At 38.4% G+C, this 26,876-nt stretch overlaps 1 non-coding gene across 1 annotated transcript; it reads left to right on the top strand.

Annotated features, from left to right (window-relative positions):
* Positions 1–10,598: 10,598 nt before the first annotated feature.
* LOC144228133 (U6 spliceosomal RNA) lies at positions 10,599–10,702 on the top strand. Its single transcript, XR_013334125.1, has one exon. It is a non-coding gene; the product is annotated as a U6 spliceosomal RNA (small nuclear RNA).
* The last annotated feature ends 16,174 nt before the right edge of the window (positions 10,703–26,876 follow it).

The raw sequence follows: 26,876 nt of genomic DNA, 5'->3' as shown, positions 1-26,876 counted from the left end.
TTTTTGGAGGGTTGGGAAGGTCTGATGGGGATTTTTGTTTGTTTTTGTTGTTGTTGTTGGGTTTTGTTTTGTTTTTGTTTGTTTTTGTTTTTTTTTTTTGGTGGCAACTAACAGAAAATCCACTTCAACTAATCCACTTAAAATAGGGATGTCAGGGTCTGTGTTGACAGCTAGCCCAGAGCCTGGAGGCTGCCTCGGATTCTGTAGCTCTCTCTCTCTCTCTCTTTCGCGCTCTCTCCCTCTCTCTCTCTCTCTCTCTCTCTCGGATCCTCCACTGCTCATGCTGTTTCTCTCTTTCTCTCTCAGAAATTAAAAAAAAAATATATAGGGAAGGCAGTTTATTGCTTCATGAAAACTAAGGATTGAAAAAAACAAAAGTTATGAATGCATCTGGGCCTTAAGTCAACAGGAAACCTTGACCTGTTGCAAGGTCTCTTTCATTCTCTTTATCTTTCTCTCTCTGTCTCTCTCTGTCTCTGTCTCTCTCCCCCTCTCTCCCTCCCTCCTTTCCTCCCTGTCTTTCCCTCTTCTCCTACCCATGATTCATCTTTGCTCTTCTCAGGGAGTTGGCTTCATTCTGTTCTTTACAGACTTACTACTGATACCTTTTCCCATTTTTTGGTTTCTATGTGCCAGAGAGATACTGAATCTCTTCTTTACATAGTGGTTAAAACTGCTTATAGAAAAGCTTTGATGGCTCAGCTAGGGGAGGTGCCCACCCTGAACTAATCTATAGTGATGGCTTGTAAGAACTTGATGGTTTCCATGGGAACCACAGGTAGGACTGGGGAGAAAAAGGGGAGAGGAGGAAGAAGTCCCAAAGGAAGGGAGGAGCAAGTACTCTTGGCATCCACAGAAAGGAACCAATACATGCCCATTAAAGAAATGTGGTGTAGCTGTGTGGGAACAAGGATATTCCTTATCTGTATTTGAGCAAGTGAGCCAACATTCATTTATTTGTCACTGCCCCATATCTATTCCCAAGATTGGATTTTTCCCCTTTCAAGCATGTGGAAAAAATAGGCTTACTTGTATGTACTTAATGATAATTTTTTTTTAAATAATGTTTTTTATTTATTTCTAAGAGAGAGAGACAGTGAGCAGGGGGCGGTCAGAGAGAGAGGGAGACACAGAATCTGAAGCAGGCTCCAGGCTCTTAGCTAGCTGTCAGCACAGAGCCTGATGCGGGGCTCAAACCCACAAACTGTGAGATCACGACCTGAGCTGAAGTCTGACACTTAACCGACTGAGCCACCTAGGCACCCCTGTACTTAATGGTAATTAAATTTTTTTTTTTGGTATTATGTGATAAGTTATACTGTAAAATTCAGTATTTTCCTTCATGTACTTGACTGTTGATTGGCTGATCCTGGATCCACAAAGAAGTTTGAAGTGGTTTAAAAAGGAACAGATTCAAACTCCTTTGCTTATATGTGATGTGCGAAAAGTAAAACAAATCTTCCACAGTGTCAGTGCCAAAAATAAACTGTAATTTCAGTCGCAGAATCAAAGCATCATCCTGAAAGCCACATTGCAGGTCTCATAAAACTGCCATTTGACTTCATTTTTATTTTTATTTTTTTGACTTTAAGGTTATGTAAGCATTGTGTAGCCCATGGCTCATTCCATTATTGGATCAAGGAAAACTTTAAAAATCTCCCAGAAATTTCCTCTGATTATAAATTAATAGAAAGAGTGGAATTTTTGACAGTCAATGGATACATTTAACAAGTGATTACTCATTAAAAACATAAATAAAAAGAAGCCAAAGTCACCTTGGCCTTGACCTTATAAGTAAGACTATTCTTTTCTTCCCTTTTTGACCTTATTTGGATGGATTTAAAGAAAAATGCACTACTAAAAATTGAACAAACCACTTATCTCTGCACGCTGTTCTTGTTTTCCTTTTTCCAGCATCCGTTTTCTAATGCATACTAGCATAGAGAGTCTGTCTTGATAGACAGAGGAACGTTTCCCACCGGAGGGCAATTTGGCAATACTTCATCTATGTAGCCTCCACAATGGATTTGCCTTAGATTAGAGAGATAATTAATAAGGACAACTCTTTATCACATAAACTGGCTATAAAAATTTCAGTAAAGGGATAAATGAATAAATTAAATTGTCTTTTATTTACTTATTATTACTATTTTTTTGATACATTCAACTTGTACAGACAAAGGGCAGCTAAAATCTGGATATTTCCCAAGGATTTATTGTTTGTGCTTGCAGCACACCTGAGCAAAATCAAACTCTTAAGAATTATCTAGCTTTACAAGTGGCTTCAGGGAGAAATAAATATCTATGTGCTCAGGGGCAAGTCAAGTGTAAAATATGCTTTGTGAAAATGCCTGCTAAATTTGACATGACATGCTTTATTATAACAATGGATGATCTGATAGTAAGGGCCCTCTGGCTTTTGAGGCTCATTGGTGTCAATTTGGGGACCAAGGGTAAAAGATTTTTATCTTCAAATTTCTCTGTTATGCTTTCTTTGGGGGATCTTTTAGGAATGTTCTTAATTGTTATTCAATAAAAATAACACACAAAATAGAATATCTGCCATAGCATTTTTATATGAAAGATCCAAGATTATCATGAGGCTATCTTGGGATACTTAGTTTGTATGAACTCACTCATTGGCATAAATTTTTAAAACTTAGAAGTGTATTTCTTGACTACAATCAATTTTCCATTTGTATTTGTAACAGATTTCTCAAATTTGATATTTCATACCCTGAGCACTTGATCTCCCTCCACTAATTTGATCTACCTAAAGACATATCTATCTCAGACCAGTCTGGTCTATCAAAAGATATATCCATCTCAGTAAATGGCAACTCCATCTATTCAGTTGCTCAAGGCACGATCTTAGAGTCACCCATGACTTCTGTCTTTCTCTTATTTCCTAACATTCAAATGATCAGCATATTTTACTGGTTTCATCTTGAAAATATATTTACAATCCAATCAATTCTCACTTCTTTCATTGCCACCTTTCTGATCCAGGCAACCATCATCTCTGGCCTGGTTTATTGAAGTTGCCTTACTTTGGCCTTCCCATTTCACTCTTTCTCCAAATGGTCTATCCTCAAAAGAGCAGCCGGAGTGATACTTTAAAAACCTGATATTTTTCTGCTTAAACTTTCCAATATCCTTCCATTTTTTCCAAAGTAAAGGCTCCTCAAATTCTTACAGGCCCTACAAAATCCACCCTTTACCTCACCATCTCATTCACGTCTCTGATCTCACTTCCTGGGATTCTGTACCCTGCTGAATTTCAGCCACATTACCTTCCTTGCTCTTCTTCCATTCTCAGGTTGCTAGTGGCAGCCCCTGTGACTGTTTCCTCCACCATGAGTTTTCAGCTCCTGACCCCATAGGAGCTCCATTCTCAGCATAAGAACTACCAGCCTTGATTCTGGTAGCAGACAGTCATTAGGAGAAAATGGTTGCTACTATACTCCTTTAAAGTCTTCTGTTGACATCATGTGTATCCTGTAAGCATGAAGATCAGCTAAATCCCATATGATAGAAGGAAAAGAAAGGGAAGATGGAGGAGAGCTAATATAACTGTAAAGTTATGAAGTTGGAGCCAAAAGCCACTGATGAGATTACTTATAAAAATACCTACTGTTTTATATTCTTACCTTTCATTAAATCTAGAGATTTCTTAAGAAACTGCCTGTACCATTTTGAAGAGGTGGTTTTCACAGGCAACACTTTAACCAACCTCTTGAAATATGTGTATATGTGCATATATGAAGAAAAGATTCCTAGGCATCCAACTAAGTCCACCAAGATAGAGTTTTCTTCCAGTTTCTGAGAAACTCTGGTCAGCTTTGGCAGATAGAAGTGTTTTCATCATTGACACCTCTAGTCTAGACAAACAACTGTATAATATGATGACTATTAAGGTCCTAGATCCTGACCAAAGAACAAAAGAAATCAAACAGAAGAAACAAAAATGCATGCTCTGTGAGGTTCAGATTAAGAAGCATTGATGAAATTCACCAAAGCAAGCATTGCTATTTCATGTGTTACAGTTCCCCTAATAAAAGAAAGTATCAACATAATCCTCTCTAGAGGTTTCTGAGGAGAGATGCAGGACAAAGATCAGGTTCCCAGGACTGACTGCAAATGTGCTCATCCTTTGGGAACACCGGAAAGGAAATCTAATAGTGTAGAAATCTTCACAGGGCAGCCTGGAAAAAAAGACCACCAGAAAGAGGAAGAGCAGATTGGACAGCCAGCTGCCCCCAAGAGCTTGAAGTCAATAGTTGAACACCTCCCCAAACTATGCTTGATGCTTTCAAGGGGTGGAGAAGTAAATGAGTGATTGATATTAAGCCTCACTTGTTCAGACATCCTGTGATTTTTGTTTGACTTTATTAATGAAAGTAAACATTATTCTTATCTCTTATGGCCAATTACTAGATTATTTTTTAATGATCGAACTTTAGAAATTGTCATTCTTTTCCTATGATGTTCATATTTTCCAAATTCTTGGAGCTTCCTGAAATTCCTAGCAAGAACTCTGGATATCATAGCACTAATTTTATTTCTATTTTTTTCAATCTTCAGTTCCCACCATCAACTCTGAATCCCTCTTTACCACCCTTTTTAAAAAAAGTTTATTGAGGTGAAACTGATAAATAAAATTAAAAGAGAATTAAAGGTAAAGCTATTCAACTTCCTTGATTCTTAAATAAAACACTTTTATTTCTTTTGATTCTTGTTTCTTCCTCTCTGTTATAAGCTTACATACTAGCTTTATAATTAGTTGATTATAATCATAATCTAATATTTGTTTCTTGTTATGATGGATTATGGCTTAACCCACTTACACAATTATCTTGCTAAGGTTTGTTTTTTGCCTTAATTGTCTTTGTTATTTATTTATTTAAAATATTAATGTTTTTTATTTGTTTCTGAGAGAGAGAGAGAGACAGCGTGAACAGGGGAGGGTCAGAGAGAGAGGGAGATACAGAATCTGAAACAGGCTCCAGGCTCTGAGCTGGCTGTCAGCACAGAGCCTGATGCAGGGCTCAAACCCATGAACCGTGAGATCATGACCTGAGCTGAAGTCGGGTGCTTAATCAGCTGAGCCACCCAGGCGCCCCATCTTTGTTATTTATTTTTGTTTCTGTCAACTATAAACAGCATCTCTTGATTCCACTTCACTTTTCTTCCTCGTGTTCAACTGTCTGTACTTATACATTTATATTATCAAATTTCATAGCATTTCATTTTTTTCTGTGTCAGTAAATACTTCCAGTTTTTATATGTTGTTTGTTGTTTTAACTAACTCCTTTTGAGGACTTGCTATGTGTCAAAAGCACTAAGCACTAAGTTACTTTGTGTAAAGTAACTTAAGCATTGCAACAAGACTATAAAATTGATAACTATTATTTCTGTCCTATTTAATTTAATGTTTACTTATTTTTGACAGAGAGAGTGTTTACTTATTTTTGAGAGAGAGAAAGAGAGAGAGAGCGAGAGAGCGAGGGAAGGGCAGAGTAAGAAGGGGACAGAGAATTCATAGCAGGCTCCTTGCTATCAGCTCAAAGCTCAACGTGGGACTCAAACCCACAAACTCTGAACTCATGACCTGAGTCGAAGTCAAACACTCAATCAACTGAGCCACTCAGGTTCCCCAACTATGATTTCTATCTTACAGAAAGGAAATTGAGTAGCATAGAAATTAAGTAAATTTCTGAATTTATATAGCCAGTAAGAATTTTAGATTCTGTTTTCTAAAATATTGGATGATGCTGTCTCTTTAGGTTGTCTCTTAAAGTTGAAAGTCATTAACCATTATTGTATATTCCATATACATATACACACACATATATATATAACCATTATTTATATCCTGTTGACAATATAAATAGTATCCATTGCAGTGTCAAGTAGTGAATATTATAATTAATTACACTTAGATTTTTCTCTGGTTTATTTGTTTTCTAATTGCTTTTCTTTTTTTCTTACATTCCCTGCCTTTTCTGTCTCCTAAAATCTTTTAATATCTCAAGTGTAATATTAAATCTCCTTTTTTCTTTGACACCTTTTCCCAACCTTTTGTTATCCTCCCCGGGTGGATCACTGCACAATCAATCCTCTCTTCGACTGAATCATCTGTTTGCAGATTTCACATTTTCCTCCTTCATTTACTGTCTTACTGTGATATAATGTATCCTCAATTAATATCCTAAAAAATGAGGGCAGAAAATAACAAACAAATGGATTTGTTATTTTCGTATATTTGTTATTTACACATTTTTGGTCATCCTAAAAGTGTATCCTTCTTTGGACAGTTGGCTTAACTGATTTTAGAAGTCTAAGTTATAAATAATTTCCGCTCAAAGCCTTGAAGATGTTGATCTGTTACCTCCTAGCATTCAAAACTGTTCACTGGATGGCCAATGCCAAACTACACTTGTCATTTTGTTGATGTCCTATTTCTTTTCCTTGGAACCTCCTAGGATAATCTTTATCCATGGTATTCTGAAATGGTATGAAAGGATGACAATTAAGAGTGGGCTCTAATATTTTAAGAACTGGTCTTTTTTAGTCTGGGGACTTTTGTCTTCCATTCTAGGAATGAACTCTCTCTCTCTTTCATTTCCTCTTCTCTATCTTCTCTGATCTGTTTCTAAAATTCCTATGAATAGGATGTGAACTTCTGAATTATTATATATGTCAATATATGTCTTATGTCTTTTCTCTCATTTTTAAAATATTTTTAACTTTTGATTTTTATTCTAGATTTATTCAACAGTTTCAACTCTTGCAATTTTTTCCTTTTTTTTTTAATTTCCGAAACCATTTTTGCAAGTATTTAGAGCTCTTTTGGTTCTCTAATTTTTCTTTTCTCATTCCGTCTTTTTGTTTGTTTGTTTTATGGATATAGGATCTTCTCTGGTATTTCTAACATTAAATAGAAAGATTTGTTTTTTCCTAGGGGCACCTGGGTGGCTTATTCATTTCAATGTCCAATTCTTGAACTTGGCTCAGGTCATGATCCCAGGATTATAGGATTGAGCCCCAAGTTGGGCTTTGCATTGGACATGGAGCCTGCTTGAGATTCTCATTCTCTCTGAGAATGATGTCCCTTGTTTGTGTTTTTAATTTTTTTTCATGTATATTTAAGCACAAGCCTCTGACAAGTCAGTCTGTAAGTCTTCTGAGGGCAGACAGGGATTGTCAATCACCCAGCTGCACTGTAGGGTGAGTGGTCAGGGAGCCAGCTCTCACACCGGGGGACTCTTACCTAACAGAACAGAGGCATTTGCTCCAGTGCCCTTTAGGCTGTTCGGGTTTTTCTTAGATAGTTCATTCAATACCATGAGAAAAGATCCTCCTCCTTTTTCTATTTGTTAGTTTGTTCAAAGAGTATATAGCCAGGAGTGCTGTGTTTAGGGGAAGGGAAGGCAATGCCCAGGCAGTCTGTAGTTTGTACTTCAATTATTCCTTCATTCTGTGCCCCCTGTTTCACTCGTACTCTCCAATGTCCCTGTGATTCTGAGAGCCACACCTCTCCAGGGGTGTGCAGAGCTAATGGGTTCCATTCCCTATGACTTTCCCCTCACATTTCAGGCTTTAGCTCCCCCTCTTGCACGTCAACAAACAGCAGACATTCTTTCAGGAAAATGTTAAAAGTCTCTATTCTGATGATGGCTCCCTTCTCATTCTCTTTAGCCTTCCAGGGCTGAAGATATTCCTTTCTGGTTCTCATTGTTCTTCTACTACAGCTTAATTAAATCAGAAGTTTCTGAGTGAGGCTTAGTTATCGATGCGAGTTGTGAGAGTTTATAAAAAAAGATCTATGAGTGATTATAACATGGAACTGGGGAGGGAATGATAGCTCTTGCTGTGAGCATAGAGCAGCAGGTTGTAATCTCTCTGTGTGCTGATATTTGTCTCTTTGTACCATCCATTTTGCATTTCCTGCCTTGGTAAACATTTTTGAAAGACACACGATTACATATTGAGTCATTAACTGAAGATTAGAGAGTGCCATATCAAGCTACTGAAGTGTTATCATCAAGTTCTGTTAGTTGTCACATATGAGTAACTGTGTGTTTAACAGTTGTACGGCTGGGGCATTGCTGTCCTGTGTTTCTGTGGCACGGCAGCACAGAAAAGTCTCCTGTGATGCCCATTGACAGGAATGCAGGTCTTTGTGGCCACTCATGCAATAATGTAATATTATGTGACTCTTAAACTTCCCATAAGGAAAAGTATGTATTTCTATATTAAGCACATATCTGAATGTATATGTATCCCAGTTCAAAGTATCCTGCTGATAATTCCTAGTATGATCATTTCCCTTGAAATACTCTTGGAAATATGCATTTTTAGTATGTAAGTTTGCAAAACTTTTACCTGAAGCATGACTGTATTCATTTGGCTAGAAAGCTCTGAGTTCTCTTCCCATGTCCCACTTCCAAGTTAAAGCTGCCAATCCCTAGAAGGTAGGATTTCCACACTATAAAAAAGTTTGGAAATTCTAATGTGTATCTGGTGAGTTTATTAAAAATACAAAATACTGGAGCGCCTGGGTGGCTCAGTCGGTTAAGTATCCGACTTTGGCTCAGGTCATGATCTCACAGTTCATGGGTTCGAGCCCTTCGTCGGGTTCTGTGCTGACAGCTAGCTCGGAGCCTGGAGCCTGTCTTCATATTCTGTATCTCCCTCTCTCTCTGACCCTCCACTGATCACACTGTCTCTATCTCTCTCTCAAAAATAAAAAAATAAAAAAAAAATAAAATACTGGGCCTTGAACCCAGAAAATCTGATTCAGGACATCTGGACTAAGCTCCAGGAATCTGCTTCATAATAAATTGTGCAGATTATTCAAATGCAGATAGTACGTGCCTTTGAGAATCTCACTCTAAGGCATAGGGGAAAAAGGGGAGATTAATTAACAAGCCATTGTATCCTGATAAATACATCAAGAGGAAATAGAGCAGAGTAAATCGGCATGTAAAGATCTCTAATGTACCTGGGTCCCACTAGAGTTAAACAGATGGTAATTCTTCACATTATACATGTAAATGAAACAAACAGATATAGATATCATTATTAGGTTTCTTTCTTTCTCTCTTCCCTCCCTCCTTCCTTCCTTCCTTCCTTCCTTCCTTCCCTTCCCTTCCCTTCCCTTCCCTTCCCTTCCTTCTTTCCTTCCTTCCTCTCCCTTTTTCTTTTTTCCTTTATGTCTTTCCTTCTTAAGGAAACTCATTTACTTAACTTTTAATTACCAAAATGCTAAACTTTCAAATGATGGTATTTTCATTTGCCTTGTGAATAATGATCCTGAAGAATAATGTTTCTTCTGCATATTTGATTGATGTGCCTCTCCCAAACACAAAAGATACATAACCTCCACCTGCCCTTTTAAAATAAATAGCAATTTTCATACTTGTCTTTTCCTAAGAATACCTCTTATTCTCTGAACCCCTTTGTTTGTTCATTGCATCAGGGCAAGCCACAGGCTCTAACACAAAAGTGATAGATACACAACAGATAAACGTGTTGGAACTGGAAGACTTTCTTTGCTGTCAAGTATTTTACTTGGAAGAAAGATCACCAAAGGGAGCTATTTAGTTGAGAATAAATATTCAAATAAAGTTAGCATTGCATTCAAGCTATCTCATTCACTTTTAAAGAACTTGAGCTATTTTCCTCTGCATTATTACATGTAGACAGGTAGAAACCTGCAAACTCAAACTGTGAAGGAAGAAAGGTGACAGACGTCTTTGTTAGATTCTTAAAGTAGATTGGCCTGTTTTCCTCTAGTTTATATCTACCAGACAAGTAGTTGTGATTGTTTTACAGATATTCAACTCTGCAGGGAAGTTACTCACTCTGATTGAAAAGTCTAACATGATTGGGCCCAAAATAACAATGGCCAGATGCCAAGTGAAAATTCCCCCTAAGCATGAATACCTTCCCCATTTCCACAATCCCAGACAANCCCCCCCCCCCCCCCCCCAACACACACACACTCTGTCTACTAGAGCAAAAGCCCTTGACTTACCTTCACTTAAAATGTTTCTACCAGCCTTCATTTCTCACTTGGCTGTAAGTTTGTAGCCAACATTTAATGGCTGACGTATGGCCTGATTTAGCAAAACATAGATCTGCTAAACCCACAGTTTTACAGATAGGTTAATCCATAAATGATTAGCTTTTTCACACATAGAAATTTCTTCAATTTGAGAACTAGTCACACAGGAGAGAAGAAGAAGAAAGTAAGTAAAGGGAAAAAGAAGGAAGATGTTTGTCTTTGAACCCATCACCCTCCTTTAACCTAACAGCTCCTTCCTTCGGAGCTTGGAAATGGACTCAAATCTCTTTCTATTATTTTTCTTGTGACAGATTTTATTTTCTTTTAAGGATCAGTTTACCTATAAAATCTTGTAACCAAAAATAAAAATAAAATCAACAGAAAGGAAAATTTGCTAATTCACATATTAGAAGGTTGATGAGGATATACTTAAGAAAAGTAAGTATATCAACCATTTTTATCCATTAAAAGTATATTTTACTGATAGCTCATTCTGTGCCAGGCACTGTGTTGAAATGGACCCACCATGTCCACTTTGGCAACAAATGTGCTAAAATTAGAATAATACAAAGATTAGCATGGCTCCTGGGCAAGGATGAAATGTAAATTCATAAAGTATTCTGTACTTTTTTAAAAGGAAGAAATAGGAGTCTCACTGATTGTTACATTCATATCACCCAAACTTAGAAAAAATGTAGTCTTAATTTCTACCTGCCACTTGTCTTTATTGATTTTTATTTTAGGAAAACATTTCTTTTTTTAATTTCTTGCCCTTTTCTATCACAGGAGAATATTTTCTGGTGTTTTTGAAATCTTCTATGATGGTTCATTATCATCAATCCTCAGATTGTGATTGCTATATGCTGGGATGGGACTGCCATCTGAGGACTTAACGGGGAGATAGATGAGTCAAAATTCAGTGATCTAATATGGCATTATGTTTGTGATCTCAAGTTGAGTTCTTTACCTAGTAAGTAACACCAAACTATTTCCTAATTTTTTTTTTCCCCTGGGTACTACCAGCCAAGATTAAAGAGATGTGATATTAACGTAGTAACATCAAACACTAATTGTCAAAATATTTCCATTAGATTTTTCTTCTTAATTACAACAGAATATGAGTGTAGCTTCCTTCATTTTGTAGTACTTTAAATTGTAATACAAGACACAAATGAAAAAAAGAAAAAGAAAAAAGAAAAAAAGAGGACGTCTGGGTGGCTCAGTCAGTTGAGCGTCCAACTTCGGCTCAAGTCATAATCCCACAGTTCATGGGTTCAAGCCCCACATCGGGCTCTATGCTGACAGCTAGCTCAGAGCCTGGAGCCTACTTCTGATTCTGTGTCTCCCTCTCTCTCTCTAACCCTCCCCTGCTCATGCTGTCTCTCTCTCTTACTCAGAAATAAATAAAACATAAAAAAAAACAAAAATGAAAATGGGTGGTTCTGCCTGGCCCTATGGTTGACTTTTCTGGGCCCAGGAGTAGGACCAGCCTGCCCTGTCATAGATGACTAAAAGCACCATGGCAATTCGAGCTGAGGAGAGGAATTGATGAGGTAATTAGACCCACATGAGCAGACAAATTCATGTCAAAAAAATAATTTAATTCTAGCCCTTTTCATTAATATTTTAAAAACAAGAAAATGGGAAATTTTTGGCTGTCTTATTCTAGTACCCATAAATGACATGCCCAGCACTCAAAATGTCTGTTGCTAGTCTAAGCTTAAAAAGTAGCTCAAGGATTGGATTAGCAATAACAAGTTTGAGACTAATACCTAGATTTTGACTCCTAATCCAGTGGAGCTTTTCCCAGTATAATACAATATCTTGGTCGTCAGTAGGAGATATTTTTGCTGAAATGGAATTTCATATAGGACATAAAGGTTAATAGGATCTATCTGGAATGCCCAATAGAATCCTTAAGCCTTAGTCTTCAAGGTCCAAGTGTGAGCAACTGTCACAAGCAGCAAGTTCTCAGCAGAAACAAGTATGTGGACACAGGGATGAGACAGAGATGGGAGTAAGAAGGATTGTTTCTCTCCTGTCTCCTATCCTGCCCCCAACCAAAATGTACCCATGACTCTCGCTCTTGAGTCAGTTTTGAAGGCAGAGAGAGCACTATAGCTGGGTATTCACAGAAGTACTATTCTTCCTTTCAGTGCCCATTATATCTGAAATCCAGAACAATTATAATCCTTGATCCGTGGGTTAAATCACAAGGTTGAGAAACTGGTGTATGTGAAAAGAGAGGGGGAAGTGCCTGGTGGCTGAGTTGGTTGAGCATCCAGCTGTAGATTTTGACTCAGGTCATGATCCCAGGGTCATGGGTCAGGCTCCATACTGAGTGTGTAGCTTGCTTAACATTCTCTCTCTGNTCTCTTCTCTTCTCTTCTCTTCTCTCCTCTCCTCTCCTCTCCTCTCCTCTCCTCTCCCCTTCTCTCCTCTCTTTCCTCTCCTCTCCTCCCTTTTCTCCCCCCCCTTTCTATCTCTCTTTCAAATAAAAATTAAATATAATAAAATAATTTAAAAATAAAAAATAATTTAGAAAAAGAGAGAGGATAAGTGGATCAATCACCTTTCAAAGTCATTTCCTAACAGTCATATGACAAAACCTGACACAATATATTATTTCTTTCATTTTTTTATCCAATTAAATTTTAATGTAGTAGTAGCAAATTAGAATGTAGTAACATTAAAATATTTGGTTACATAGGACAGATTTCTAAAACTTTGAACATCATAATTCCAGTAGAATTTCCCAAATTGTTACCATGGTACAGTACAGACAAAGGCACATTTACAGAATAGTAGTCTATTGCAAAGGAAACATAAAATATCCAGGAATAAAGCAAAATAACAGTTAAATAACACAAAAATCATTTAAGAATGAGGGGAACCTGGGTAGCTCAGTTTAAGTGTTTGACTCTTGATTTTGAGATCAATCCCCAAGTAGGGCTCCTTGCTGGTCATGGGGCCTGCATAAGGTTCTCTGTCTCCCTCTCTAAACCTCTCCCCCTCTTGCTTATGCTTTAGGTCTCTCTGTCTCAAAAACAGAAACAAAAACAAAATCAAAATCAAAAACAAAAAAGAACCACCTATTGTGATCAGTTAAGTTGATATCTCCAGAATTAAAAAAGCTAATTATTACTAGAGTCAATATGGCCATCACTTGCTACAGGAGATTAGAAAACATTCAAATCAAAGAGAATTGCTTGTTTCCACTCCCTCCATGTATACTTATCCCTCTCCTTCCTCACCAATTTTGATTTTCTGGTAACAAATGGTCTTTCACTCTATATGAGAGAAGTATCCAGTGGAAAAATGGCATTTCCATATCTTTTATGATTTTTTTTTGTACTTTTGAAAACAAATTGCTTGATTTCTCATTACATTTCTGACAACTTCATTATAATCCTTAGCTGTTCAATGATTTTACCAAAAGAAAATTCTCAGAGGAGTTATTCCATTTTGTGTCTTCTAGCATGGAAAAGGAAGGGACATGACAGAAATTACTAGAAAAAAAGTGTTTCTAGAAGTCTGGAGCTATTGCCTGAAATATAGACTCCTATTCTCTGTCTGGAGAATAGAGAATAGACAGAGAACAGAATAACACTTTGTCTTGAACGAGTGCTATTCCTGTCAAATCTAGGAGAAAAGTTAAATATATGAGATCAGAATAGATAGCCAGTTCTAGTAAACTTTAGTTCAAACCTGAAACAATTTAAACACAGCTTTAACTTGTTTTCAGATATTATTTTAAAAATATATCAATAATTAGTTGATGAAACTAATAACATAATAGGGGCATCAGAAATTCTGTTTCTATAATGAATAATAGGAATCACAGAAGATATCCCATTCAGTGAAAGTAAATGCTATTTAACACATTTTTCTTCTTTTCTGAAAATGATGGATGACAGCATCAGAACTTCAAGAAGTAGAGGTAATTCTGTGAAAATCAGTAAAAAAGAGTCAAATTTTGCTATCAATCATGTATATGTTCTAAGTATTCCCATTAACATACACAATCTGATCAAAGTTTTGGCTTTCCAGCAGGTCCCCTTAAATTATATTCACAACACCTCAAATTTTTGTAGTGTTTAGTTTCAATTTAAAATAATTTGAAATTAAACTGGTGGGTGGGTAAAGATTGAAATGCAAAGCAATGCAGGCCATAAGGTAAAGTTAAGTTTGAACTTTTTGCTTTTGCTATAGCATCTTATTATAAATATGCTTAAAATGAAGTCTTTGTCTTTGTTGAATGATATGGGAAACTGTGGAAGTTCTATGGGGGCAATTAAAATAAAGAGAAATCCAAAAATACCATTGGATTTGAGGTATCCAGAAAATGAATGGAAAAGTTTTTGGTTTTGCTTTGGTTTGTTGATGTCATCATTGCTATAAATTTACCACTTATTGCATTTCCACGGGGTTTTTTAGAACAAGAGATAAAAGGATACTTTCCAGAAGCATGTTTGTTGGACAAGAGCTAGAGTGAATTATAACTATAGTCTATACAAACATACAAAAATCCACTATACGTCCTTCTTCTCACTCCTTTCTTGGGAATATCTAAACTTTTTTAAAGTTTATTTACTTTTGAGAGACAGTGAGCACAAGCTGGAGAGGGGCAGAGGGAAAGGGAGAGAGAGAGGGAAAGAGGACGAGAGAGAGAGAGATAGAGACAGAGAGAGACCCAAATAGGCTCCATGCTGTGAGCATGTTGTCATTTATTTTTAGACTTAACTATAAGTTTTATAGTTTTTCTTACTCAATTATTACTTTTGAAATTCACAGTTTTTTTCTTATACTCATTTTTTAAAATTTTGCTGGAACTTATACATTAGTAAGTCTTTGTGAGAAATTCTGTGGATGGTAAACTTAATGAAACTTTACAGGTCTTAGTATAAGTTTGCATGTCTGGTTCAAAATTATTTTCCTGTAGAAATTTTGAAGAAGTTGTTCCCTATTTTCTTGCATTCACTGTTACTGATGGAAGGTCAATAGACTGAATTGATGAAGAACAAAGTAGGTTGATTCTTGAGTTTATTTGTTTATTTTGTGAATGTTTATTTTTGAGAGAGACAGACAGAGTGTGAACAGGGGAGGGGCGGAGAGAGAGAGAGACAGAATCCAAAGCAGGCTCCGGGCTCCAAGCTATCACCACAGAGTCCAACGTAGGCCTTAAACTCACAAACTGTGAGATCAAGTTGGACGCCCAACTGACTGAGCCAACACAGGTGCCCAAGATTCTTGACTTTAAAGAGTGAAAGTGGTAAGGGAGTTCAGGGTGTTTGCAATGAGTGATTAATCTGAACAAGGAGAGAAGTGGAGTGTCTGGGCAGCTCATTTGGTTGAGTGTCTGACTTTTCATTTCAACTCAGATCATGATCTCACAGTTCAGTTCCTGGGTACGAGCCCTGCATCAGACTCTGCATTGTCAGTGTGGTGCCTACTTGGAATTCTCTCTCTCCCCCTCTCTCTCTGCCCCTTCCCCACTCATGCTGTCTCTCTCTCAAAACAAAACAAAACAAAACTTTTGAACTAGGAGAGAAGAGTGAGCCAAAGGGATATGTTAAGATTTTGAAAGCAGTAAGGTCAATGGACTGGACATTCCAACAAGGTCAAAACATAGTAGGAATAGGCATATAGAGTAGGTGTGATGACTAATTTTATGTGCAATTTAATTGGCTCATGGTGCCCAGATATTTGGTCAAACATTATTCTGGTTGTTTCTGTGAGGGTGTTTTGAGATGAGGTAGCATTTAGGTCAGTACACTTTGAGTAAAGCAGATTGTGCTCCATAATGTAGGTGGGCCTTATCCAATATCTATATATGTAATATATGTAATTTCTGGTAGATTGAAAACATTATTGATCATTTTTTAAGTGCTTCACCCATTCACAGGGTGTAATAAAGCATAGAGGGAATATACCTATGCATAGTTTCTCCGTTCACTAAGGATATACTTAAGGTTAAGCTGTGTTCTTAAGGTTATACTTCATATGATAAAAATAAATAATAGCTATGATAACCAATGATAACAAGTGACATTAGTATCAATAGTGATATTAAAAGCTAATAACAATACCTTTGTGCAGTGCTCTGTTACACACTTCATGTGTGTTACTTCATTTAAACCTCACAATAACTATGGACTATGTGTAGTAGTTAGCTTTATTTTAGAGATGTGGAAACTGAAACTTCTAAAGATTAAACAAATTGCCCAAGTCCGTACAGTGACTAAGTAGCAACACAGTGCTGGAAAACAGATCTGCTTGCTTGCTTGCTTGCTTTATTATTTTTAACGTTTTAGTATTTATTTTTGAAACAGACAGAGACAGAGCACGAGCTGGGAAGGGGCAAAGAGAGAGGGAGACACAGAATCTGAAACAGACTCCAGGCTCTGAGGTAGCCGTCAGCACAGAGCCCGACACGGGGCTCGAACCCACAGACCGCGAGATCATGACCTGAGCGAAGTCGGACGCTTAACTGACTGAGCCACCCAGGCGCCCTCAGATCTGCTTTATTACTTCACTTAACTTTTTGTATTTTTAGCTTAGACACAAATATATAATAATCCAGAATCACTACCTTATTCTTCCATTCTTCCTTCTGGCTTTTTCTTTTTATGTGTTATTATGCTCCTCAGACTTGTCTCTAGTGACCTTGTGACCCTAACTAGAATGTTCGTCCCGGGGCAATTCATATCAGCCCCGTAGAGCTTTCCATCTTCTACAATGTGAGGGAGTTGACCAAGATGCCCTCGCTTCCCCTCATTTTGTGAGAGTGTGCATTTGCCTAACATATACTTTGGTAGTTGTGTTTGTTTTCTTCTGCTGTGTAAAAAAAAAACAGGGTGTTAATGCAACACAGAGTTATGATCTCAATACAGAATTCCTGTATTCCTCAGGTATTAGGGCACAGTGTGTTTGAATTCTCTAATACTTGGGTCTGTGAGCTCATCTGAGGCTCAAGGTCCTCTTCCAAGCTCAGCAGTTGTTGGTAGAATTCAGTTCTTTGTGGCTGTAGGCTCAGGTCCCTTTTTTCTTGCTGGCTTTTGGTAGGGAATCACTCTTAACTTTTAGAAGTCACCTCGCGTGCCTGACACATGCACTGTCCACACAGCACTTTCTGTTTCTGTGGCCCCCAGAAGAAGATCTGACTTTGCTGTCTTTTAGAACCCATATTAAGAGTATTTATTTCATTAGATCAGACCTATTCATATTTAAGGAAAGGAGATTTTTGTCCAAGCAATATGTTTTAGAAGGCCATCCTTTCTGATACATGTTGCTCTTACTCATTCACTTTTTTTCAAAGTTTATTTGTTTATTTTGAGAGAGAGAGAGAATCAGAACAGAGCCAGATGTGGGGGTTGATCCCATGAGCCATCATATCAACACATGAGCAAAAATCAAGAATTGGATGCTTAACTGACTGAGCCAACCAGGCATCCCTGCTCATTCACTTTTAATTGCTATATTAATTCCTATTATATGGACATACCAGTTTTCCTTCAGATCTTAGTTCAGACATTTCTTCAGAAAGAACTTTTCTAATTTGGCAAACTCCTCCCAACACCTAATGGGGCACTGTCACAGCACTCAAAAATTTTCTTTGTAATGCTTCTTTACTATTTGTAATTATTTTAATTATTTAGTTAATTTCTCTCTCCCCCACCAGATTATAAACCCCCAGGTTTATTATGCTCACTATTGTGTCATCAGATCCTAATACAGAGGAGCTCAAAACATATTTGTTGAATGAAGAGTATTCCTAAGCAAGCGTTTCTAACAGCATAATTTTAAGTGAACTATCTGGCTGTATGCGTTGATGAAATGCAGAAGGCAGAACTTCAGTCAAAACCCCTGTCAATAAAAGCAGGAAACAGGAGGTTGGTGCACACAGGGCACCTGACTTTGGAGCTGCATTACTGTGGGAGTCCCTGAAGTGAAGGGCAACCATTGCTTCTTGTTTCTCTGTTAATAGAGAATAAAATGTGTCTGTTGTCAGAGCTCAAGGTCATTTTCCTTTGAGACCTTTAATTGAAGGAAGGTTAAATAAAGTTACACATTTTTACTTAAAGGAAACAATGAAAATGAAGAATTACTTTATGAGTAATGTGTCAAAAGAAATGTTTCCCAAATTAATCTTTTCTGGAAGTGAAACAAATTTTCCTATAATTCATTTTAACTCTTCTTTTGAAAAGGAGGAGGGTAGATTCTCTCTCTCTCTCTCTCTCTCTCTCACACACACACACACACACAGATAATAGTCAGCTTTCGCTTAGATTACAATAAACAACATGAATTAATTGTAACCATTAAAATTTTTCTTCTCAAGGTGTTTGCTTTCCAATGATTTGTTTCCTTATGTCAGCTCTGAGAGAAGTACCCCTTTCTGGTTAAAGAGGCTCATTCTGGAAAGTGACTGCAAAAGCCTTAGTATTCCCCACCAAAATGTCTCATATCCCAGGGATCAGGGGTCAGAAATGTTACAAATCCAGTTGTGTATTTTAAAGGCAGCTCAACTTAAAATAACTCATGGAGAAAGAAAGCAGAACATTGTTGGAATGGCTTGACTGTTAACATTTGTTCTTAATCTATCAGAATTCTTCTACTCATGTTCACTGAGTTACTGAGTAGTCTCTGAAGCCTTTGAAGAGTTGGAAGTCAGTTGAATCCCAGTAGTAGGGTAGGATTTAAAAAGGTAGAGGAGACATCCTATTGTTTATTCTTTCCTTCAATATCAACAAGTCAGAAATCTCTAAGACCTTCTCTCATAGACATCAGTGTTTGGGGTTCTTTTTCCTCTTGGTGTCCCTAAGGGGAATATGTTGGGCATTGGGATGTAGAAAATTACTAAGGGAAGTGTGGGAAGAGGAGGTATGGATCTTAAGACTGAGGATGGTAAATAGATGGTGAAATTCTCATGATTTAAGTAGCCTCCTCTAACTAACCTGTTGTAAGCTCTGTATAGTGACATAATGGTCCTGTGAAGTGAAATTTTCCAGTGGGGAAAATTGAGGTTTTCTATACACTAAATTCTGGCTAAAAGCTGGAATCTTTCAGGGTTTGTAGTCATGTTCAAACTGGCCATGTTTTTGCTTTGTTGTTTTGTTTTAACTTTCTGTACTCATGCAGATTTTCTGGAAGTTCAAGAAGAGAGCTCACAATGTGTTGGCCTTGCCTGGTACAATTTAGAAGCAACAGTAATCCCTGCAGTGTTTAACAACAATTGGACAAAATACACTCATAAGAATACAGGATAACTTCATATAGTACTAAGGAGAAATCAGCATAAAAGTCCAAGAAATGTTAGATCTGTGAGCAATGCTAGAGCAGAGTAGCAGAGAAACAAGTCACTGAAGCTAAGGGGCTAAGCCTGAAGCTGTGTATATGGCAGGTAGCAGGGAGTAACATGTCAAAAGGAGCAGGTCATCTACCTCTATTCCTTTCTCAGCTGAGAAGGTCAACCAGATATTTTAAAAAAAAAATGACTAAGAATCTGGAAAGAGAATATTGGGTTGTCTTCTCCCCACATGCAAGAGCAAGGGCCATAGTCTTTAGAATAAGTGAGAAATAGATATTCTCAGCTCACCACACAGCACCCCATAGTATAGAAACTGATGATTCTCTCAGGGTCAGATAAATATCTTTAGAGGCCTGTGGTATTGAAAATATTAGGTGGTCCTGCCCAGTGGTAATTCAGAATAATACCTAAAGAGTGAAACACAACTTGCAGGAGTGCCAGAATTATTATTTTTTTAATGTTTATTCATTTTTGAGAGGGTGGGAGGGGGAGAGAGAGAGAGGGAGACACAGAATCCAAAACAAGCTCCAGGCTCTGAGCTGTGAGCACAGAGCTCAACACAGGGCTCAAACTCATGAACCACGAGATCGTGACCTGAGCCAAAGCTAGATGCTTAACCAACTGAACCACCCAGGCACCCCTGGAATGCCAGAATTAAAACAGCTACTTTCTAGATATTTTGATTGCAGAATTCTGGATGAGTTCATTTGAGCTTGGCTTCTAGCGATTGCATTTGGTGGCTCAGCTTTACTGGTATCTTGTACCCATACTGAGTCTGCCTGTTTATTTACCCAACAGTGAACTCTTTCCAGATCCAAACAGGGCCTGCAGAAAACAGAGGGTGAGGGGCCAGGGCTTACACTGAATCACTGTGAAAAGCCTTTCAGAACCATCTTCCACCCAAGTGGCCACCTGTAAAGGTCTTAGCGCTCCTGGGTGTTGAGGAGGGCATGGAGCAGCTCTCTCCCTTACCATAGGATGCCGCCTGCATTTGCGGTCAGGTGGGTGAAAGTTGGGCCCTGACGGTGCCATGGTGGTCACGTTGCAGTTTAATTCCCAGGCTGTACAGTAACGGCACTGAAGGGAAAATGTCTGCCCTTAAAGTAATCATAGGCTTTCTCCCCTAATACCAGCTTGCCCTACCAAAGTGTCAGCAGCACAAAGGGCCCCAGTCTTCTTCCTCCATCACAGAGTAAGCAGCGCATCCCCCTGCCGCTTGGCTCCCAGCTCCCTGTCTGGACAGGAACACAGCTGGGCTTTCATCTAACGAGGGGTGGATTCAAGCTGATTACTTTTGTTTGGTCTTCAATGAAGAGAGCAGAGCAGGAGGTATTTTACATTTTCCTTGTGTTCAAAGCCCCAATGTGGGATGACTCAAGAACATTTTCTTCTCAGAGCAAAGGCTGTGAATGAAAAAAATCACATTTTTTTTTTCTTAAAAAAGGAGCCTTAGGAAAATACTCAGAATTCTATGTAGAAAGCATGTACTGCTGGCATTATCAGAAAAAAACAACAGGATTAATTTACTAGAGGGAAAAAGAGGAGATTATCTGAACATTTTAAGTATTATCTTAAGGATAAATTGCTTTCTTTGCCTACTTCCTCTTTGATCTCCTTAATCTCCCCTGTCCCTGTGCCCCCCACTTTCACTTATAGGCTGAGGGTTCCCAAAATATATATCCTCAGCCTTGTCTTGCGTATGAGCTCCAAATGCATGTATATCCAAACGACTACTTGCCACCTCAGTTTGTATATATCACAGCTTCCTCAAACTTACACCTAAGACACCATTTTTTTTCTTTTTCATGACCTTTCCTCAATCTTTACCCCATCTATATTCTTTCTTCATTCATTACACAATCACTCATTTTTCTCACTTTTGTTCAAGTTATCCTTATATCTCCCCTCTTATTCATTTCCCTTTATCCTATCATTTGCCATATCTTGTCAATTTCCTCTTTCCAGGATCATCATACGCCCCAGTATAATAACACTGACATGTGTTGAGCACTTATGTCATGCCAGATACTAGTCCAATTGCTTTATATGTATTATCTTATTTAATCCTCACAACAACTCTAAGAAGCAAGTACTATTAAAATCCTCATTTTATGGTTGAGGAAGCTGAGGTACAAAGATGTTATTTAACTTGCCATGTAACATCATACAACAGGTAGGCATAGGTTTAAGATTTCAGACCCAAGCTGATTAATACCAAAACCTAAGCTTTCAATCCCAGTGCTATATACTGCCTTCTAAAATTGTGTAAAATTACGTACTTATACATGTATTTATGTATTCACATTGCCCTCCATCCTTATTACTTAGTAGATAAAGCTCTAACCAATTGTATCAAGTTGATGCCTCCTCCAGAACTGAGTTAAGTACAAATGTGTTCTCATCACCCTCCTGCTTAAATTCAGTGGATCTCTAGGAGTGGTTCTCACTTGACTATTTTCTTAACTGGTCCTTTTCTTAGATGCGTTGCCAAAAGCAGAGTCCTTACTCTAGTCATCATTGTACGTCATTTCTGAATGTAGTGAATAACACATCATAGGTGCTGTATAAATATTGGAATGAAAGAAAAAGTACTATTTCTAAACTATTCTGTTGATCAGGTCATAAATGTGGTATTGTTGTGGATGAATTACCTAGATAGCATATTCTCTCTTTTTTTGTTGTTGTTTTTATCATTTCTGTGCTACAAAGGAGAAGATACCAGAAAGCTTTGTTTCAGGTAGTCGGCCCTTTTCCTCAAATAACACAGAAATACCTATTGTAAAAACTTCCAGTAAAGGACCACAGATCCTCTAATGGAATCTCAGGGTAAAGGAAAGGAGTTTCTGTATGCCAGCAACTTAGTATTTTCCTGAAGCTGTCCTGCCAGGGATTGTAATTCAGGAACCAATCTCAAACTAAGCAGAGGATAAAATGAGATGCTTACTGAAAATGGCCAAATGTCATCATCAGATATTTGAGAGTAGCTGTGTCAGGAGCCATCCACGAGTGAAATGGACTTTCACAAAATTCTGGCCATCTTCAGGGTCGTGAAGACTCAGAACACTTATGTCTCCTAAGGGAGCCTTTTCAGTTTTGTGCTTTTTTCTGATGCAAGAAATACAGACACGTGTGATTTACTACTGGGCACTCATAAGTGTGGAGTAAGTTATTTACTAACGAACTCAAAGACCAAAATGAGACATTCAGAAAATAAAAATTTGTTCTATAGTATAAAACATATATGTCTGAAAGCTTGAGGAGTAAGATAGAAATCAAAAATTCTGGTTAATAAATTTGCTGTATATTAATGAGAGCCTGAAAATCCTTTTGTTTCCAGTATATTTTTGAACTTTCTAAACTACATTAGTTTTCCTTTTTTTGCCTTAGGAATCACAGTATAGTGTGCGAGAGAGCATGATTATAAACAAACATTAATTTCACTGAATAGACCTTTGAAGTTAGAGGATTTTGATGTTTGAGGTCACAGTAGCGTATTACAGAGAAGGAATGTAACACAGGACTAGTGGGCTCCAAGTTAGAAATGCTAGAGTCTAGCTTTATCATTAATAAATTAGGTAATGAGGAGCAGTTCATTTAGCCCCACAAAATTTCAGGTACTTCATCTCTAAGATAATTAGAAAAGGCTATCTCTATCCTTCCGCTTGCTGTGTTCATACCTCAACTCATAAAATGGGAACTTGCTAATACTTCTTACTCACAGGTAATTCTTTGATGCCAAGCACAGCTATTTTTGCTGCATTTTACTCCTCTTTCCCCCAGAAAGGAGTGAATTAATTGATGCAATTAGAGTCTAACATCTATTAGTCTTGGTTCCTTTTCTGCAAGGGGTGATGCATTAATTTTCCTGATTCTGTGTGACCATTGTGTTTTTGAGGTGGAAGACTATTATCTTTGTTTTCAACTATTTTGGAATAGAAAAGAGGGGATGAATGATTAACTTGTAATCTGATTCCAACAATAAAACTTACGATGTTCATTCCAGATCAAGAAGGCAGAATGTGCAACAAATTTCCTATTGACCCAGACCCTGGAAATCCCAGTGAGTTTAAGACATATAGCAGTACTGGGGCGCCTGGGTGGCTCAGCTGGTTAAGTGCCCAACTTCAGTTCAGGTCATGATCTCACGGTTTGTGGGTTCGAGCCCCGCGTCGGGCTCTGTGATGACAGCTAGCTCAGAGCCTGGAGCCTGTCTTTGTATTCTGTGTCTCCCTCTCTCTCTCACCCTCCCCTGCTTATGCTGTCTCTATATTTCTCTCAAAATGAAATAAAAACATTTAAAAAAAGATGTATAGCAGTTCTAAAAAGCAAATTCATTAACAAAGAAATTAATAATGGAAGATGCAACAGGGATTATAACAAAATTTTGAAGGACAGAAAAGGGGTAAAATGCTACTGACATATGAAATAGGACAGAGGAAAATACAGGCCCAAATATACTAATTGCAGACTGTAGTAGAGATGGAGGTGGGAGTCGCTCTTTCCGTTGGAGGCACCAATTTTAAGTTTGCAAATAAGTGCAAGTGTGGAAATGAGAAATAAAGTAAACAGGAAGATTATATGGAGGCTTGTAAACCAAAGACCCATCCAGTGTACTTCTCATTTCTCCTACTTACACCAGAAAGTAGAGAGCCAAGCAGCCTGAAGTCTCTTTGATCAATAAATTGATTGCATTGCTAAAACTTCTGTTGGGGTATAGAAGTTTAAAATTTGTTCTGTCATTTAAAGAAACTACACCTGTCAGCTGATGTCTGTATCACTCACCATGAAGCAAATCAGGTTATATGACCCGCCCTTGCTCACATACATAAAACTGTAAGAAGTCATTTTTTTTTTTTTACAAATAGTTTATTGTCAAATTAGTTTCCACATAACACTCAGTGCTCATCCCCACAAGTGTCCTCCTCCATGCTCCTCCCCCCTCCCCCCCACATCCATCAGTCCTCAGTTTTTGTCAGCATTCAAGAGTCTCTCATGGTTTGCATCTCTCCCTTTCCCCCACCATTTCCCCCCTTCTTCTCCCCCTTGTTCCTCCGTCAAGTTCCTCCTAATCCTCCTATACGTGCAAACATATGATATTTGTCCTTCTCTGCCTGACTTATTTCGCTCAGCGTAACACCCTCAAGGTCCATCCATGTTGCTACACATGGCCAGATTTCATTCTTTCTCATTGCCATGTAGTATTCCATGGTATAGATAAACCACATCTTCTTGATCCATTCGTCTGTTGATGGACACTTAGGCTCTTTCCATGTTTTAGCTATTGTGGAGAGTGCTGCTATGAACATTGGGGTACATGTGCTCCTATGCCTCAGCATTTCTGTATCCCTTGGGTAAATTCCTAGCAGTGCTATTGCTGGGTCATAGGGGAGTTCTATTGTTAGTTTCCTGAGGAACCTCCACACTGTTTTCCAGAGGGGCTGTACCAGTTTACATTCCCACCAACAGTGTAGGAGGGTGCCCGTTTCTCCACATCCTCGCCAGCATCTAGAGTTCTCTGATTTGCTCATTTTAGCCACTCTGACTGGCGTGAGGTGGTATCTCAGTGTGGTTTTGATTTGTATTTCCCTGATGAGGAGGGATGCTGAGCATCGTAGAAGTCATTTTTTAATGCACTGGAGGGTGCTTTTGGGAAAAGGCCTATTCATACACCAGCAGGGGAAACTTACACCAATCACGCAGGATAAAGAGCTTCATTATTCTTAAAAGTGGTTGGATAACAAAAAAAATATATATAGGAAAACTAGAATCACAAAAGAAAAGGACTCAGATAATATATCAGAGAAACTAATTCTTCAGAAAACAGAAGAACTTAATGACAGCACTTATATAGCCCTCGGTTGGTATAAGACATTGTTGTTACAATTTATGTATTCCTCAAAACCACCTTACCAAGTATGTATCACCACTATCCTCATTTTACAGAAAAAGAAACTAAGGCACAGAGCGGTGCAGTGATTTACCCAGTAGCATACAGCTGTTAACAGGTGGAGCTATGATTCCAACAGAGTCAGCCTGGCCCCAGAGTCGGCTCCGTTAATCAGTCTGCCAATTCTAATTGATACGCTGGGTATGATGTGGACACATTACATTATATCACATTCATGTAATAAGAATACAACACAAATAAAAAGGAACAATGCAGCTGTGTGGGGAAATAGGTTCTATTTACATAAATGGGTTAGAAAAAAGCTTAGGGTAGAAAGCCGCCACCACAGGGTGAAAACACCCGAGGTTAGCTAGTGAGATAGCGTCATGGGATCACGAGAAACTTGTTATATCACCTGCAGGGAATTACTTTCCATTTGGTGCCAATGTTCCTTGATCACATACACCACTTGCCCCCCCCAGACCCTTTTGCTCACACACACAAGTCAATGATTACTGTCTGATTGTTTTTTTTTCCATGTTTACGTGTGTAAGATCTTGTTTTCTTCACATTTACCACATGGGTAGCATCTTGTGAGCTCAATAAATATGGAGACGAAACGCCCACTCAGGGCTCTTGTCTCCTCCTGGATATTAGCTTTGCTCATATCTTTATTCTATATCTGCTCTTGTTGCACAATAGAAAACTCCAGACTCAGTCTGTGACATAGCTGCAAGGAAGAGATTTTAGAGATTAAAATTCTGACAGCTAAAATGGAATAAACATAGCGACTTGCTATGGAGTGGCCAACAGGAATAGTTGAGCACCAGCCCCCCTTACATAAAGTTAATGATCCCTCAGGAGCGTGGAGGAGAGAACCTCCTCCTTTCCACCATTGCAAACCATACTCTTTATCACACAACACAGGCTCAGCCTTCTGGGCTTAGGGGAAGGGGGAGTTGCTTCTCAGATGAGGGTAAGCGTTCAAGGTCTCAAATGAGGAGATCTGCTTTGTGCATGTAGATGTGCTACAACACAGATTCTCTGAGGCATAGCAACCCAGAAAGTCCCTGTGAGGAAGGGGGGAATTTCCTTATGCCATCTCTGTTTTGCCCATTTCATGGTATCACAGAGAGCCTACAGGAAAAAGTCACCCTTGCTGTATCTACTCCCTGGCCCTCTCTGANAGGATGACCCTTCCTTCTGGCTGCCAAGGAGGGGACTCTGCTGCCCTGTGGGGGAAGGAGAGGTGGTAAGATACCAGGTGCTGACACTGGCAGTGTGGAGAGACTTGGGTCAGTTCAGAGCCTCCGTGCAATCAAATACCAATAACACTTCCTATTTATCTAGCACACTGTGGCCTACAAAGCACTCCTACGTCCTTGATCTAATTTATATCACACATCACCCTGTGCTGGTATCAGGCCACTTCTGTTATCACCACAGTAGTGGAAGAGATGCACAGAGGATCACATTACCAGGAGAGAGACAAGCACCTCACCCTTTGACTGGTGCTCTTGGTTCTAGACCACACTGCTTTTCTTATGAAAGTTGTCAGCACAGGGTTCAGCGAACACTTCATTGAGATTCTTCTTTAAGGAACGGCA

The sequence above is a fragment of the Crocuta crocuta genome, unplaced genomic scaffold, assembly GCF_008692635.1.
Source record: "Crocuta crocuta isolate KB4526 unplaced genomic scaffold, BGI_CrCroc_1.0 scaffold162, whole genome shotgun sequence".
Lineage (NCBI taxonomy): Eukaryota > Metazoa > Chordata > Mammalia > Carnivora > Hyaenidae > Crocuta > Crocuta crocuta.
The sequence above is the reverse complement of the archived record's forward strand: the minus strand, read 5'-3'. Positions and strand labels throughout refer to the sequence as shown.